Genomic DNA, 17524 nt, shown 5'->3' with positions numbered 1-17524 from the left:
GAGGCTGAGGCAGAAGAATCACTTGAACCCAGGAGGCAGAGGTTGCAGTGAACCGAGATTACGCCACTGTGCTCTAGCCTGGGTGACAGAGCAAGACTCTGTCTCTAAATAAATAAATAAATAAAATAGGCTTTGTATTAGATAATTTTGTCCAACTGTAAGCTAATGTAAGCATTTTGAACACATGTAAGGTAGGCTAATCTAAGCTATGATGTTTAGCAGGTTAGTTGTATTAAATGCATTTTTGACTTAGGCTATTTTCAACCTACAATAAGTTTACAGGGACATAACCCCATCATAAATCAAGGAGCACCTGTATATAGTACAATAAAAGGTGTCCCCTACAGGTGAGAAGGTAGAGAAATATATCTCTAAAATATTTCGATTCATAGAAGCTTTAAGAGTATCAGTGAGAAATTGAAGCATATTCTCTGGAACACAGATGTTCCAGGGAATAAAGTGAAAAAAGAGCAAAAGCTATTCTAGTTTAACCAAAGGAGGAAAGCTTTTAAGAAATTAAATGAAAAATATCCACTAAGAGTACCACCATACTATTTTCTCATATCCAGCCACAAAAATTCAATTTATACACAACACTGAGAATATTTTTTTTTAAAGAAAAAGAGCAAGAGGAGAGAATGAAAGATACACATACACACAAATCAACAAAGTCTTCACAACAACCAACAAAAGAGCTAATGTGACACAGTTTAGGCATCTCATTAAAGATTTACTAAGCAGTGCATCAACAAAAATTAACAACAAAATTGAAAATGCGTAACTTCCAGGCTGGGTCAGCACTTTGGGAGGCCGAGGTGGGTGGATCGCCTGAGGTCACGAGTTCGTGACCAGCCTGGCCAACATGGTAAAACCCTGTCTCTACTAAAAATACAAAAAATTAGCTGGGCATGTTGGCAGGCGCATGTAATCCCAGCTACTTGGGAGGCTGAGGCGGGAGAATCACTTGAACCCAGGAGGCAGAGGTTGTAGTGAGCCAAGATTACGCCATTGCACTCCAGCCTGGGCAACAAGAGCGAAACTCCATCTCAAAAAAAAAAAAAAAGGCCGGGTGCGGTGGCTCAAGCCTGTATCCCAGCACTTTGGGAGGCCGAGACGGGTGGATCACGAGGTCAGGAGATCGAGACCATCCCGGCTAACACGGTGAAACCCCGTCTCTACTAAAAAAATACAAAAAACTAGCCGGGCGAGGTGGCGGGCGCCTGTAGTCCCAGCTACTTGGGAGGCTGACGCAGGAGAATGGCGTAAACCCGGGAGGCGGAGCTTGCAGTGAGCTGAGATCCGGCCACTGCACTCCAGCCTGGGCGACAGAGCGAGACTCCGTCTCAACAAAAAAAAAAAAAAAAAAAAAAAAAAAGCCAACTTCCAAAGTCATCTTCACTTAATTCATAAACCTATAAAATAATGGGTAAAAAAATCTCACTGTCCTCCTCTAATACCTTCCTGCACCATAACAGTATCCTTTATTCATCGGTTCTTTTATACCCTCAATACAATTGAATCTAGAACATAGCACAAAAGTCACACATAAACTACATTGTAATTTTTGTACTTTGATACAACTTTATCATATTCCATTTTACTCTCCCTGTAATTGTCAAGTATTCAGTGAGCCAGAATAGAAGGGTTAACTTGGAAATTAAAAATGCCCAGATTCTAACCTTAGTTATACTCTTTGGTGATATCTACCACAATATATTTGACAAAATTAGGAACTTACAGTATAATATTAGGTAGATTTAAAGGCTTTCATGGTACAAAGTCATGCAACAATCAAAATGTTCATAAAGGGTGGTACCTATGTATGTGAATTCATGAGTTCTCAAAAAAAAATGAAGAAATTTTTTTTTCTTCACCAGCTCAATTACTATCCTCCTGGGAATGCACTGAAGGTGAAGGCTAAGTTGGTTGAACTGAAGGTGAAGGCTAAGCTGGTTGACACAGCAAGAATCTGTCTCAAAACAAATAAATAAGCAAAACTTTCAAATTCTCTATACATTCAGGTGAGAAACTGAGAATTCATTACTATCTGAATTATAAAATAAGAGAATGACACAGTAACACATAAATTTATGCACGGATACTTATTAAAGGCCAAACTGTAGTACACAGAAAGAATGTCATGCTATTCACATCAAATTTCAGAGAACCTAACGGCGCATACTTCAAAGGTCTTCTGGCCAACCTATCCGTGGCAGTAGCAACACATGTGATCAACTGTTTCAATCCTTTTGATGGCAACACATCAACCTAGCCACGTAATTGTTAAAGAGTGATTGGAAAATGTTACCCTACTGAGAAAATCTTTTCAATTTATTTACTGGTAGATTAAAATTTCACACTGCTAGATAAAAAGTTTGGAATCTAGCAGTGAACATCATTTAAATAACCTTTATGCCTTTATAAGACAGGACAGGCTGGGCACAGTGGCTCACACCTGTAATCCCAGCACTTTGGGAGGTGGAGGCAGGGGGATCACCTGAGGTCAGGAGTTCGAGACCAGCCTGGCCAACATGGTGAAACTCTGTCTCTACTGTTAGATGAAAGGCAGTGGCACCAGCTCAGTTACAACTATCCTCCTGGGAATGCACTGAAGGTGAAGGCTGAGTTGGCTGAACTGCAACATTTGCCTTCGAATTCATGGAGGAAAAATGGCAGCCCTCATACCACTGATGTTTCTAAAAGGTATCTGGCCTAAGCTGGTCGCAGTGGCTCACGCCTGTAATCCCAGCACTTTGGGAGGCCGAGGCAGGCAGATCACGAGGTCAGGAGATCGAGACCATCCTGGCTAACACAGTGAAACCCCGTCTCTATTAAAAATACAAAAAAACATTAGCCAGGCGTGGTGGCAGGCACCTGTAGTCCCAGCTACCCAGGAGGCTGAGGCAGGAGAATGGCGTGAACCTGGGAGGCAGAGCTTCCAGTGAGCCGAGATGGTGCCACTGCCCTCCACGCCTGGACAACAGAGCAAGATTCCGTCTCAAAAAAAAATAAGTAAGAAGAAGAAGAAAAAAAACGAGTCAAGAGTTACAAGGGGCCGGGCGCAGTGACTCACGTCTGTAATCCCACCACTCCAGGAGGCCAAGGCAGGGGGATCACAAGGTCAGGAGTTTGAGACCAGTCTGGCCAACACAGTCAAATCCCGACTCTATTAAAAATATAAAAATTAACCGGCCGGGCGCGGTGGCTCAAGCCTGTAATCCCAGCACTTTGGGAGGCCGAGACGGGTGGATCACGAGGTCAGGAGATCGAGACCATCCTGGTGAACACAGTGAAACCCCGTCTCTACTAAAACTACAAAAAACTAGCCGGGCGAGGTGGCGGGCGCCTGTAGTCCCAGCTACTCGGGAGGCTGAGGCAGGAGAATGGCGTGAACCCGGGAGGCGGAGCTTGCAGTGAGCTGAGATCAGGCCACTGCACTCCAGCCTGGGCGACAGAGCGAGACTCCGTTTCAAAAAAAAAAAAAAAAAAAAAAAAAAAATTAGCTGGGCATGGTGACAGGCACCTGTAATCCCAGCTACTCAGGAGGCTGAGGCAGGAGAATCATTTGAACCCGGGAGGCGGACGTTGCAGTGAGCCGAGATCGCACCATTGCACTCTAGCCCCCAGACTCCATCTCAAAAAAAAAAAAAAAAGAGTTGTGAGGAAAGCTCAACTTGTGTAGACACATAATGATTAAAAATTACACAGTGCTTTACAGTTTATAAAGTACCTTGACATGCATTACCTTATTTGACTGAAAAAGAAACTTAGCAAAATAAATAAAGCAGTTACTGATTCTAATTTTTAAGGTGAGGAAACTAAGGCTCAGAGACTTCAAGTGATTCAACCAAGGTCACACAGATGGTAAACGGCAGAATCAAGGCTCCAACCTTGTTCTGTTCCCAGAATATAACAGAAGGGGCATTTCTAAATTTATGCTGTATTTTCTAAACCCATAGGAGTATTTATTCAGCAAATATTTTAAAATATTTTTTAGGTGACAGACACCATGCTAGGCAATGGAAATACAACAGTAAAAAGACACAGCAAGGCTGGGTGCAGTGGTTCACACCTGTAATCCCAACACCTTAGGAGGCCAAGGCGGGAGGACTACTTGAGGCCAGGAGTTCAAGACCAGACTGGGCAACACAGGGAGGCCCCATCCCTACAAAAAATTTAAAAATTAGGCTTGGTGGTGTGTACCTGTAGTCTCAACTACTCAGGAGGCTGAGGCAGGACTGCTTGAGCTCCGGGTGTTCAAGGTTACACTAAACTGACTGTGCGATTGCACTTCAATCTGGGCAACAGAGCAAAGCTGTGTCTCAAAAGAAAAAAAAAGGCCAGGAACAGTGGCTCACGCCTGTAATCCCAACACTTTGGGAGGCCAAGGCGGGAAGATCTCCTAAGGTCAGGAGTTTGAGACCAGTCCGGACAACATGAACAATATGGTGAAACTCCATCGTCTCTACAAAAACTACAAAATATTAGCTGGGCATGGCAGCAGGCACCTGTAATCCCAGCTACTTGGGAGGCTGAGGCAGGAGAATCACATGAACCCAGAAGGTGGAGGTTGCAGTGAGCTGAGATCGCACCATTGCACTCCAGCCTGGGTGACAGAGCAAAACTCTGTCCCCCCCCAAAAAAATAAATAAAATAAAATAAAATAAAAAGGCCAGGCACGGTGGCTCATGCCTGTAATCCTAGCACTTTGGGAGGCCGAGTCAGGCGGATCACAAGGTCAAGAGATCAAGACCAGCTTGGCCAACGTGGTGAAACCCCGTCTCTACTAAAAATACAAAAATTAGCTGGGCGCAGTGGCGTGCTTGTAGTCCTAGCTACTCAGGAGGCAGGAGAATCACTTGAACCCGGGCAGCGGCAGATGCAATGAGTCAAGATCGCACCATTGCACTCCAGCCTGGGTGACAGAGCGAGACTCCATCTCAAAAAATAAATAAAAATAAAATTAATAAAAATTATAAAGAGAGCAAAGAAGAAAATGTATCTAAGTCTCTTTGGGCAAGTCAGGGAAGGTTTCCCAGAAGAAGTGGCATTTTTGATGAGATTTAGAAGCTACCTGTAACTAAAAGAACAGTATTTCAAAAATTAGCTGGGCAGTGGCACAGGCCTATAGTCCCAGCTACTGAGGCTGAGGTAGGAGGATCACTTGAACTCAGGAGGCGGAAGTTGCAGTGAGCTGAGATCATGCCACAGTGCTCCATGGAGCCTGGGCAACAGAGCCAGATCTTGTCTCAAAAAAACAAACCAAACAAACAAAGAAACCACTAAAATTTGCTCACACATTAACTATAAGGTACAGAAAAAAGGTTGGATAGGAAGGCAAACGCCAACATCATAAAGGGCCTTAAATACCATTCAAAGTTTAAATTTCAATCTTTTAATAATTGGAAACTACTGAATACTTTTAAGATGAGGCAAGTAGAGTAATCAGTAAGCATTAGACTATTTTGAAGATACGATGATAGAGAGTTTACAAGAGAATTAAGACGGCCAGGTACAGTGGCTCACTCCTATAATCCCAGTACTTTGGGAGGCCCACATGGGCGGATCACTTGAGGTCAGGAGTTTGAGACCAGCGTGGGCAACATGGTGAAACTTCGTCTCAACGAAAAATACAAAAATTATCTGGGTGTAGTGGCAGACACCTATAATCCCAGCTACTTGGGAGGCTGAAGCAGGAGAATCACTTGAACCCAGGAGGTGGAGGTTGCAGTGAGCTAAGATTGCACCACCGCACTCCAGTGACAAAGACTCCACCTCAAGAAAAAAAAAAGAAAAAGAGAGTAAGACTATAAACAGATCTGTAAGAGATCAAGGCAATATCTCAAAATAAGAGCTGCTGAATGAGAACAGCAGTGGAGACACAGAAGAAGCTACAGATTCAGAAATATTTACAAAGTAATAGGTAAGACAGAAGTGACGATGATGCTCACATTTCTGGTTTAGACGACTCAATGAATCACAGGAAAGAGATGATGTTGGAAATGAGTTTGAGTACCAACCTGATACAAAGGTAGATATGTCTAGCACACAGGAGACAACTGGAAACAAGGGGCTTGAGTTTAGGAGAGAAATGACAATATATTGAATACATATGAAGATTTTTTCAATAATCAAGTGTATTTTACCATTTTAATGCGAAGGCAATAATTTCATCATTATTTGCATTATGCTTTAAAGTTCACAAAACATTTTATGCTTATATTTCATACTTTTGTTACAAACATGAGATTAGTATGACAGGTTATTTCTATTCCTATTGGATCAACAAAATTTTGTTTGTTTATTTTTGAGACAGAGTCTCACTCTGTTGCCCAGGCTGGAGTGCAAAGGGGCGATCTCGGATCACTGCAACCTCTGCCTCCCGGGTTCAAGAAATTCTCTGCCTCAGCCTCCTGAGTAGCTGGGATTACAGGTGCCCGCCACCATGTCCAGCTAATTTTTGTATTTTTAGTAGAGATGGGGTTTCACCATCTTGGCCAGGCTGGTCTGGAACTCCTGACCTCGTGATCTACCCGCCTCGGCCTCCCAAAGTGCTGGGATTTCAGGTGTGAGCCACCATGCCCGGCCTTTTTTTTTTTTTTGAAATTGAGTCTCACGCTATCACCCAGGCTGGAGTGCAATGGTGCAATCTCCGCTCACTGCAACCTCCACCTCCAGGGTTCAAGCTATTCTCCTGCCTCGGCCTCCCAAGTAGCTGGGATTACAGGTGCCCGCCACCACGCCCAGCTAATTTTTGTATTTTTAGTAAACATGGGGTTTCACCATGCTGGCTACGCTGGTCTCGAACTCCTGACCTCATGTGATCCGCCAGCCTCAGCCTCCCAAAGTGCTAGAATTACAGGCGTGAGCCACCAATCCCAGCCAACAAACATTTATTATTAACTACATGCCAGGCACTATACTAGGCACTAAACAAATTACCAAAACAAATCCATGCCTTCTAAGACCTACAACATAGAAACAGAATCAACAGGTAATACATGTAACAAATATATTATAAAGGTGTAAGTGCTATGAAAAAGAAAATAGAGCAGGGAAGGATAATTAAGCATGAGGGATGGGGACTGACAATACAATTTTAAAGACAGGAAGGATAAGACTTCATTAAGAAGGTGACATTTAAGCAAAGATGTTAAGGAGGTGACGCAATCAGCCATTCTCTGTGGGGAAACCTAGCTGTTTTCCCACTGGAAGGAATCACTTGGTCTTAGGAACCTGCAAAGGTTCTAAGATAAAGAGTGTGACTGATCAGCATTCAAGAAACAAGTCAGTGTGGCTGGAATGGAGAGAGCAAGAGGGAAGATGACAGCTGATCAAAAATGGAAGAGGGTGGGGAGGGCAAACCATGTAAAACCTTAAAGGCTATTGCAAGGACTGGCATCACTCTGCAAGAAACGGGAATTCAAAAATTAGTAGCCTTACCCAAAGTCAGTTAGCTAATAAACTACAAAGCTAGAATTCAACCCAGGACTTTGAGGCTCTCCACAACCTGTGTTCCACTAGTCCAATCTGCAATATATTAGCTTACCCCCTCTCTTCCAGCAAGTTTGAATTTAAATACTCTCGAAATGCTAACATTATAAAAATCTTCTGGGTAAGAGATGCACAAGTCTTCCAGTTAGTATTTGCAATCCTTCACAATTATAATGTGAGTTTATTAATCCTGGCGTCTAATCTAAATCCTACTAACATTCCAGCATACGTTTTTAAAGATTATAAATTCCACCTTCCCTTGAAATGAGACAAGCCCAAGAAAGCTTTGATCAGGAGATTTAAAGTATGACTCTCAGCTTTAGGTAACAGTAACCTGATTTATTTTTTCAAATGGATACTAAGGCCAGGCGTAGTGGGCATAGTGGCTCCATGCCTATAATCCCAGCACTTTGGGAGGCTAAGGTCGGCAGATCACGTGAGGTCACAAGTTTGAGACCAGCCTAGCCAATATGGTGAAACCCTGTCTCTACTAAAAATACAAAAATTAGCCAGGCACGGTGATAGGTGACTGTAATCCCAGCTACTTGGGAAGCTGAGGCAGAAGAATTGCTTGAACCCGGGAGGCAGAGGTTGCAGTGAGCTGAGATCACGCCACTGCACTCCAGCCTGCGCAACGAGAGCGCAACTCCATCTCAAAAAATATAAAATAAAATAAAAATAAATGAAATGGAACTAGCCAGGTGTGAAAAACAATAAGAGAATGGCTCAGGAATACGGAATTGCTATAATTTCCCTTAATTTCTTTAGTAGTTTACTAGTTAATATTAATAACAATTAAGTTCACACATTGTCAAAGATGTTTCTGCAGTTACTATGATTCGAGGTCTGGATTTGACCACCTCATATCTCAAAAGTAACAAATGATGTGTTCTTAGTACTCTGCTGCTTTTGGTACTATAACCCAAAACTGTTGATAGTTTCTTGTCAGCTGATGGCAACTTAGGTAAATAGCAAAGGTAAGGGGGGTTTTGTGAAAGACAGCAAACATTACCAAGCCACAACCTAAATACCTCAGACAGGTTAAGCCCTAATGACTCTGGGTCACTCCCTTCTTACTGGATGAATTCAAGCTATATAGGAATATTTCAAATATCCACAAGGGAGAAGGTAAAAGATGGAACATGACGAGAGGTCTGTTTCAAATCAGACCTACTCTTCAGAAGCTTTCATCACTGCTACACAAAGAAAGGAGGTTCCTGCTTCAAGGATTCTGGAGCCACCAAAATCCCCAACCTGGATCTATAAAAAAGTTTCACACAGATTACTGAGGATAAACCAAACAATATGGCTAATAGAAGGTTCACCACAAAATCCAGCCACTTTAACAGAAACTGAACTTCCTTATATATCTTTTCCTAGGCTTAGCCAACAGTAGGAGAACTGCAACTCTGTGTCGTATTGTCTGATAGGTTGGATTTTTTCCCCAAGCAAGAGGTGGACAGTTTTATGCCAGGACTAGATTTACAGTCAATCTGGGTGTGTGTCTTTACTTTTTCTTTCCCTCCAAACTACCTCAGAAAATGTCTGCCTATTGTGACTTGATACGTAATAATGCACGGCTTTAAGTACTGCAAAAGTCTGGAAAAGAAAGTCCCTCAGTCCCAGTTATGGCTCAAATCTTACGATTTCTCTAGCACTTCTTGTAATCAACCAAAGCTGGTTGGCTTTTCTCAATGAGCCAAACAACATGAGCCTTCTAAGCTAAGTGCAGAGGGGCTGCTTGTCAGCATGACTCCCAATGGGGTGGCTAACATGGAATATGCTCCAGAGTCTAGAAATCAGGACAGCACAGCTGCTGTTTTCCCCCACATGCACCTCCAGTTTGGTGGGTGGGGGAGGAAAGGAAGGAAGAATTAGTAAATTGAAACAAGAGGCACGCTTTACATGCAACATACAAGACTCACTGCTTAAAGGTGAGATGAATTCAGAGGTCTCAACACATGATTAGGATACCTTCACTGACACAATGATCCCCAAAATTCAACCTGGAGGTCCAGCCTTGCCTGTCTGGCAAAAAAAAGGGGAGGAGCGGGCAAACCCCCAAAATGGGGGACAGCATACAAGCTTCTGAAAGTACTTTAAGGTTGTGAGGCTCAGAACAAATTCCTCACACTTCCCTCTGTCACCACCCTGTGGCCCTATGCTAAGCGCATCAGTAAAAGTTACTGACAGAATTTAGATGTGAAGGGCTGATCAGGGGACCTGGTTAACAATGTTCCTAGAAAATTATCTGAATGCAGCCTATATTCAGACCCTACTCGGACTGCCTCTAAACAGGAAGTTAACAGACATCACATACGGTCAGGGAAGGCAAACCACAGTGTCATAAAGATGGATGCTGCTGTCAACTACAAATCACTCTCACCTCATGGAGAGTGTTCTCAAGTAAGGAATAATAGGCAGGACAGAAGTCTGTAAGCCTCATCTCTACTCAAACTGGGTCACTCAGCCTATAGATTCAGCCTTCTGATTCCTGCTGATTAGTACTTTTCTATCTTGTTCCATGATGACTATCACTGTCACTGGACTAATAAACTCTATTCCCCTAAAAAGTGAAGACAGCCCTACCATCAACTAGTTATTCATATAAGCTATCCGCTTATGTGAATCCGATCCTTGACCCAAACAGCCATTCCCAAATAGCTATTTGATCCATTCCCAAATAGCCAGGGACTAGATATCAGTCACAAAAAAAGCAGCACGATCCAACAAGTGTGGGCCTTCCCTCAAAATATACAGAACCCCTTCATAGTACCTTCAGAAGTGGCCTCCTTCTCAACTAAGTACTGACAGAAATACTACTCGAGGACAATACTTGAAAGACAGCTCCAGCACCAAAAATAAGAATCCAAGTTGTTATCAGACTGCAAAGAAGAGTTCAGGTCAGCATACCAAATAAAGAGCAATAAAGTTAGCACTAAACTCCCAAACAAGATAATCACCAACAACATATAGACACCATGCTGCTGCCAGAAAACATCAAAGTCACCTGCGCTAGGAGGGGAAGGAGACTAGATGGCTGTAGGACAGAGACGGGAGGGAAGCTTGTTTTTCACTTTGTACCACCACATGCATGCTTTTCTACTCAAAATATAAATTTTTAGAAAAAATATCCCAAAAACTACAAAAGCATCAGCTCTTCTCCAACACAGAGCTGTTAAACCTGTTTTAATTCCATCAGTTACAACTCCAAATCCCTCTTTTGCAGTCTGGCCTGAAAACACTGCTCTTGCCTTTTGCTGAAATATATTAAGTATCCCCCCATCTCTCTCTCTCTCACACACACACAGACACACACACACACACACACACACGCCCTCCAAATAAGCGTTTATCAGAAATGAGAAAACTGGTTCTCAGGAGGCTACCTGATTCTTCAGGGGACAACAGAGAAAAAGGTTGCTAGCTAGCTCAGTTAGCATCCGCATGCCACCCACCACCAAGCCTCCATCTCCACCTCACTGCCAGCCCTATGAGCTAACATCTTGTGTTTGGAAGTTGATGCTGGGGAAGAATCCAAAGAGGCTACCATACCTTTATGAAAGGGGAAAGCTGTACCGGGCGCGCGAATGGCACCTAAACCTCTGCACTCGCAGGAGTGGCTCGCTCCTCAGTGTAATTGAGAGCAGGGAGGCCAAAAGTACTCTAAGTCTTGGTTTGGTTAGGGAAGGGTAAGTTCCACCAACCCTCAGGAACTGAACTGGAAAACAGATCCAGTGTGTCCCACAAGCCCAGTCGCTGTAGAAGCTAAGTGCCCACACGGGCTGAGACAATTCTCTTCTCCTACGGGAGGGCGAGGGAACGGTGGACGACGAAATAAAGAGGTAAGGTTCTGCGCTCCTGATCCCTTTCCCTAAATAAAGATAATTATCTGGTGCTTCCTTCACCCTTAGATTCCCCATTTGTCCCATCCGACCGCAAACACAAGACTGAGAGGAGAGAGCGGCCCCCGCACCCTGAGGGCACCACTGGGGGTGGAGAGAGTTAAAAAAAAAAAAAGGGGGGGGCGCGCTAGAGAGGAAAGGAGGGGAGCATGGCGGGCATGAGGCAGGGAGTGAAAGCGGGGATGGCGGGGGAAACGGGGAGTGAGGGAGGGGAGAAAGAGTACAAGGAGACGAAATGAAGGGACACGAGCTGGGGGTGCGCGAGGCCGAAGTGAAAGACCGGGTCGCGCGCGCGGAGGGGGGAGAGGATGAGGTGAAGAGGGAGCGCGAGGCGGGGGCGCGCCGTGCCGGGGTGGGGGGAGGGGGACGCAAGGCGGGGGCGCGCGGGCGGGCGTCGGCTCGCGGGCGCTTCCCCTCCCCCCGCCCCTCCACCTTTCCCTTCCCCCACCTCCGCCACCACTGCCTCCTCCCAGCCTCCTTCCCTTCCTCGCTCCTCACCGCCCCCGGGCGGGCGGGCGGCCAGGCTGGCCTAGGCCAAAGCTCCTCACCTGGCGGTGGCGGTGTAACTCCCGGCTAGCTCGCCTCCTCAGGCAGCGGCGGAGGCGTCGAAAAAGGAAGAGGCGACAGCACAGGGGGATCCAGACCCCGCTGACGGGACTAGGGACGGGGGTGGGGGAGGGGGGCGGGCCGGACCGGGGCGGGCGGGCGGAGCAGACACTGCGGTACAGACGGGGGCAGCGGCGGCGGCGGCGGCTGCACCGGCGGCGGCGGCACCACACAAACAAGGACGCTGATTGGGCAGCTGCCAAGCGCCTCGGCTCCGCCTTACCCACACGCCACGACGCCCATTGGGCGACCTAAGCCGGCCGCCCCGCCCTCATCTTCTCGGCCATGCCAGTAGAAGATTAGATGCCGGGACTTCACCCCACCCTTGAAGAATGAGTGGCTGGAGAAGTGATGATTGGCGTGCTTAAAACCCAATCATAAACGGAGGAGGGGGGATGGTCTAGCGGGGGCGCGTTAATGGGTACCTCGGCCAGTCCCAGACACATCCGGGTCTTCGACAGCCCATTAAGTGTCGGGGGTCAAAAAATCGCTTCAGGCTGCAACTTTACCTTAGAGACGTTTTGGTCCCCAGGCAGCCGCCGTACCCCAGTCTCTCCAAACCGGGATTCCCCTTTGGCCAGCTCTCATTCTTTCAATTCTAAAGATGGAGACTGGCGAACGGCGCTGGGGTCTGAGGTGGGCGGTGTTTCGTCGCGACAGAATCTAGGAAATTTCACGATAGAACTAGCTTTAGGCGTTTGGGCCTTGCCGTCTTTTTGGGGTGTGGCCTGTCTCCGTCTGCCAAAGGCTTTGAGCTTCCTGGTGTTCATCGTACCTCCGCTTGGTGCTGTCGTGACTAAACCACGACAGCAGAGAAAAAAAAAAAAAGGCAGCTAGCCAAGTTGCTGAGGAATTACGGTGTGCAGAGCCCTCGCAGCTCCTTCTCTTGGGAACTCCTGGTCTGGTTAGGTTCTCAGCGAGGAAACAGCCTCCCACCCCGCCCGATTCCACCTAATCAACTCAAGGGCCAGCTCCTCTTGCTGGCCTCCCTGCTTCCACGGAGCAGTTAGGCCCTCCTAAACTCAGCGTTTCTGGAGCATCTTGAGGATAGGGACCAAGTAAGAGAGTCCGGGTGTTGAGGTTATGATAGTAGCTAACGTTTTCGGAGACTGTGTCAGGCTCTGTGCTAAGAACTTTACATGAAGTATTTATTCCTCATGACTGTGAGGTAGGTACTGTTATCCCTACTTTACAGATGAGGAAAATTAGGATCAGAAAATTTGTCCAAAGTTACACATTAAGTGGTAGAGCTGAAATTGAAGCTGAAATTTGAACCCAGGTAGATGAGGAAACTAAGGCTCAGAGAGGCTAAGTAACTTGCCAAAGGTCAGACCGCTAGTTAGTGACTAAACAGTGGTTTAAACTCAGAAACAACTGGTTCCACAGGCATTTTGTTGTTGTTTTTTTTCACTCTGTCTCCCAGGCTGGAGTGCAGTGGTACAATCTCAGTTCCTGCAACCTCCGCCTCCCAGGTTCAAACGATCCTCCTGCCTCAGCCTCCCGAGTAGCTGGGATTACAGGCGCGCGGCTAATTTTTGTGTTCTTAGTAAAGACGGGGTTTCGCCATGTTGGCCAGCTGGTCTCAAACTCCTGACCCCGGGTGATCCTCCTGCTTCAGCCTCCCAAAGTGCTGGGATTACAGGTGTGTGAGCCACCACACCAGTCTCCACAGGTATTTGAACATGTTTTTCAAATTATCTAAAAGTCATGCTGTGCAATGGAAATGAAACTATAATGGAGAACATGACAAAGCCATAGGTAGATCCTACACAAACACACGCCCCCATTTTTTTTCTTTTTTTCTTTCTTTTTCTTTTTCTTTTTTTTTTTTTTTTGAGACAGTCTCCCTCTGTCATCCAGGCTGGAGTGCAGTGTCGCGATTGCAGCTCCCTGCAATCTCCACCACCCAGGCTCAAGCCATGTTTCCACCTCACCCTCCCAAGTAGCTGGCATTACCGGCGCCCATGACCAAGCCTGACTGATTTTTGTATTTTTAGTAAAGACAGAGTTTCACTATGTTCCCCATGCTGGTCTCAAACTCCTGGCCTCAAGTGATCCACTCGCCTTGGCCTCCCAAAGTGCTGGGATTACAGATGTGAACAACTGCGCCCACCACAGCCCCCACTTTATTTATTTACTTTTTAAATTAGAGATGAGGTCTTGCTATGTTACCCAGGCTGCTCTGAAACTCCTGGGCTCAAGAGATCCTCCCAGCCTGGCGCGGTAGCTCACGCCTGTAATCCCAGCACTTTGGGAGGCCGAGGCGGGCAGATCACGAGGTCAGGAGATCCAGACCATCCTGGCTAACACGGTGAAACCCCGTCTCTACTAAAAATACAAAAAAATAACCAGTCGTGGTGGTGAGCGCCTGTAGTCCCAGCTACTCAGGAGGGTGAGACAGGAGAATGGTGTAAACCCGGGAGGTGGAGCTTGCAGTGAGCCGAGATCCCGCCACTGCATTCCAGCCTGGGTGACAGAGGGAGACTGTCTCAAACAAAAAAAAGGTCCTCCCACTTCAGCTTCCCAAATAGCTGGGACTACAGATGTACATCGCTGCAAGCAGCGTTCAACTCTTTTTTTTTTTTTTTTCTGGAGACAGAGTCTCCCTCTATTGCCCAGGCTACAGTGCAATGGCGCTCTCTCTGCTCACCACAACCTCCACTTCCTGGGTTCAAGCAATTCTCCTGCCTCAGCCTCCTGAGTAGCTGGGATTACAGTCACCCACCACCACACCCAGCTAAATTTTGTATTTTTAGTGGAGATGTTGGCCAGGCTGATCTCAAACTCCTGACCTCAAGTGATCTACCCGCCTTGGCCTCCCAAAGTGCTGGGATTTACAGTTGTGAGCCACCACACCTGGCCTAATTCTTATTTTAAATAGATTAAAACTTGTTTTTATGCTAGTATGGTATCCAGGTAAGAACATGGGCTCTAGAGTCAGACTGCCTGAGTTTGGATCTTGGCTCTCCCTCTCACCAGTTGTGTGATTTGGCTGAAAGTTACTTACCTCTATTCTGTATCCCCTAGTTTCCCTATCTATAAAATGGGAATAAAAAAGTACCCAGTTCACCAGCTAATTATGAGAATTATAAAATAATACCTTCAAAATGCTCAGAGCACTGCCAAGAATATAGTTAAAGCATTCAACATAATATATAGTAACAATTTTGAGAACTTTCCTTGCTTTTTCAACAATTTCACTCTCCTACCTCTAAATTCAGCTTCTGTTGGTATTCTACCCATGATACCGATCTTCTGTACTAACTACAATATTTTAATGCTTTCAGACTCCTTTCAGTCATTAAACACACATGATAGAGCACCTATTAGGTTATCAGGCACTCATCCATGTGCTCGGGATATAGCAGTGAATTAGACAAAGTCATTGCCGTCATTGAAGGTACATTCATCTTTCCCTAACCTACTTCTTTGTCCATTATCAGTCCAGTGCATTATTTGCTATCTGAAATGCCATCCTTCAAGGGCTTCAAGGAGATAGGAAAAACATGGTGGTATATACCAGCCCGAGGAAGATAAAAGTAGGCCGAGAAAATACTTTTCAACAAGACCAAAATTAGGCCATGGAGGGGGACTTTCAATCTGGAATGATCGAGCTTTAAGGAAGACAAGTACGTGAGGTCAGTACTGTAGTGGACATGACCTGTGCCCAATGCAGGCTCTACCTGTTTGTTCCCTTTTTGAAGCTATGGATTACATAGTTAATCTTTAAATGACCCCCAGTTTGCAGATGAGGAAAAACTGAGGCACAGCAGTAAAGTAACTTGTATGACATCATAAAATTATTAAGTGGCAGACACAATATTTTCCTAAATTTTTTAAAGAAATTATGGAGACAGATGGGGTTTTATCATTATTTAGCTCAGGCTGATCTCGACTTCCTGAAGTCAAGCAATCTGCCTGCCTCAGCCTCCCCAAGCGTTGGATTACAATTGCTAGCATTACAAGCGTGAGCCCTCACATGCAGCCGATTTTTTTTTTTTTTTTTTTTTTGAGACGGAGTCTCCTGTTGCCCAGGCTGGAGAGTAGTGGAGCGATCTCAGCTCACTGCAAACTCCACCTTCCAAATTCAAGCAATTCTCATGCCTCAACCTCCTGAGTAGCTGGGATTACAGGCCCCCACCACCACACCCAGCTAATTTTTTGTTTATTTTTTTATTTTTTTGAGATGGAGTCTCATTCTGTCACCCAGGCTGGAGTGCAATGGCATGGTCTCAGCATAGTCTTGGCTCACTGCAACCTCTGCCTCCTGGGTTCAAGCGATTCTCCTGCCTCAGCACCCTAAGTAGCTGGGATTACAGGCACGTGCCACCACACCTGGCTAATCTTTGTATTTTTAGTAGAGTTGGGGTTTCACTATGTTGGCCAGGCTGGTCTCGAACTCCCGGCCTCAAATAATCCACCCTCCTCGGCCTCCCAAAGTGTTGGGATTATAGGCGTGAGCCACCGTGTCCAGCCGTAATTTTTTTGTATTTTTAGTAGAGATGGGGTTTTACCATGTTGGCCAGGCTGGTCTTGAACTCCTGGCCTCAAATAATCCACCCTCCTCGCTCGGCCTCCCAAAGTGCTGGGATTACAGGAATGAGCCACTGTGCCCGGCCCCAGCCAACCTTTTTTTTTTTTTTTTTTCTTTTTTTTAGACGGAGTCTCGCTCTGTTGCCCAAGTTGGAGTGCAGTGGCGCAATCTCGGCTCACTGCAACCTCTGCCTCTGGGGTTCAAGTGATTCTCCTGCCTCAGCCTCCTAATTAGCTGGGACTACAGGCAGGTGCCACCACGCCCGGCTAATTTGTGTGTGTGTGTGTTTTTTTAGGAGAGATGGGGTTTCACTGTGTTAGCCAGGATGGTCTTGATCTCCTCACCTCATGATCCGCCCACCTCAGCCTCCCAAAGTGCTGGGATTACAGACGTGAGCCACTGTGCCCGGCCCGAATTTTTTATACTTGAGCCTATACACTCTAAAGCCTGGGAAGAGAAATTGGGCCAGGTAACTTGGGCATATCCTTCCTCTCATACAGCTCCCTAGGCCATGGGACAGACAGATATGTCAGATATCATGTTGAATACTTTCCTATTAAAATTCCCAGATTTTTATTTATTTATTTATTTTTCTGAGTCAGGGTCTCGCTCTGTTGCCCAGGCTAGAGTGCAGTGGCATGATCTTGGCTCGTGGCAACCTACACCTCCTGGATTCAAGCAAGCCTCAGCCTCCTGAGTAGCTGGGATTACAGGCATGAGCCACCACGCCCGGCTAATTTTTGTATTTTTAGTAGAGACAGGGTTTTGCCATGTTGGCCAGGCTGGTCTCAAACTCCTGGCCTGAAGTGATCTGCCCAGCCTAGATATTCTTATGGTTAAGGAATTCTGTAGTTCTCCCATCTGACTGCAAGTCTCTAGAAGGAGGCCCAAAAGTGAGAAGCATAAGCTAGGAGAGAGAGTTCATTATTGTTACTGTTTGTGAACAAAGGTGCCCTCCAGACCAGTAAGACTGTATGCTCCATTA

The 17524-nt window shown here is 45.8% G+C and overlaps 1 protein-coding gene across 3 annotated transcripts in view; it reads right to left on the bottom strand.

Annotated features, from left to right (window-relative positions):
- The window catches only part of GATAD2B (GATA zinc finger domain containing 2B), a 118241-nt gene extending 106053 nt beyond the window's left edge, over positions 1–12188 (bottom strand). For all 3 annotated transcript variants that reach the window (XM_045362847.3, XM_065545581.2, XM_045362851.3), the window contains exon 1: positions 11948–12188. The gene's annotated coding sequence lies outside the window, so the exon portion shown is untranslated. The remainder of the gene's footprint in view (positions 1–11947) is intronic.
- Positions 12189–17524: the final 5336 nt, after the last annotated feature.

The sequence above is a fragment of the Macaca fascicularis genome, chromosome 1, assembly GCF_037993035.2.
Source record: "Macaca fascicularis isolate 582-1 chromosome 1, T2T-MFA8v1.1".
In the NCBI taxonomy this organism is placed as follows: Eukaryota; Metazoa; Chordata; class Mammalia; order Primates; family Cercopithecidae; genus Macaca; species Macaca fascicularis.
This window is presented reverse-complemented; position numbering and strand designations above follow the sequence as displayed.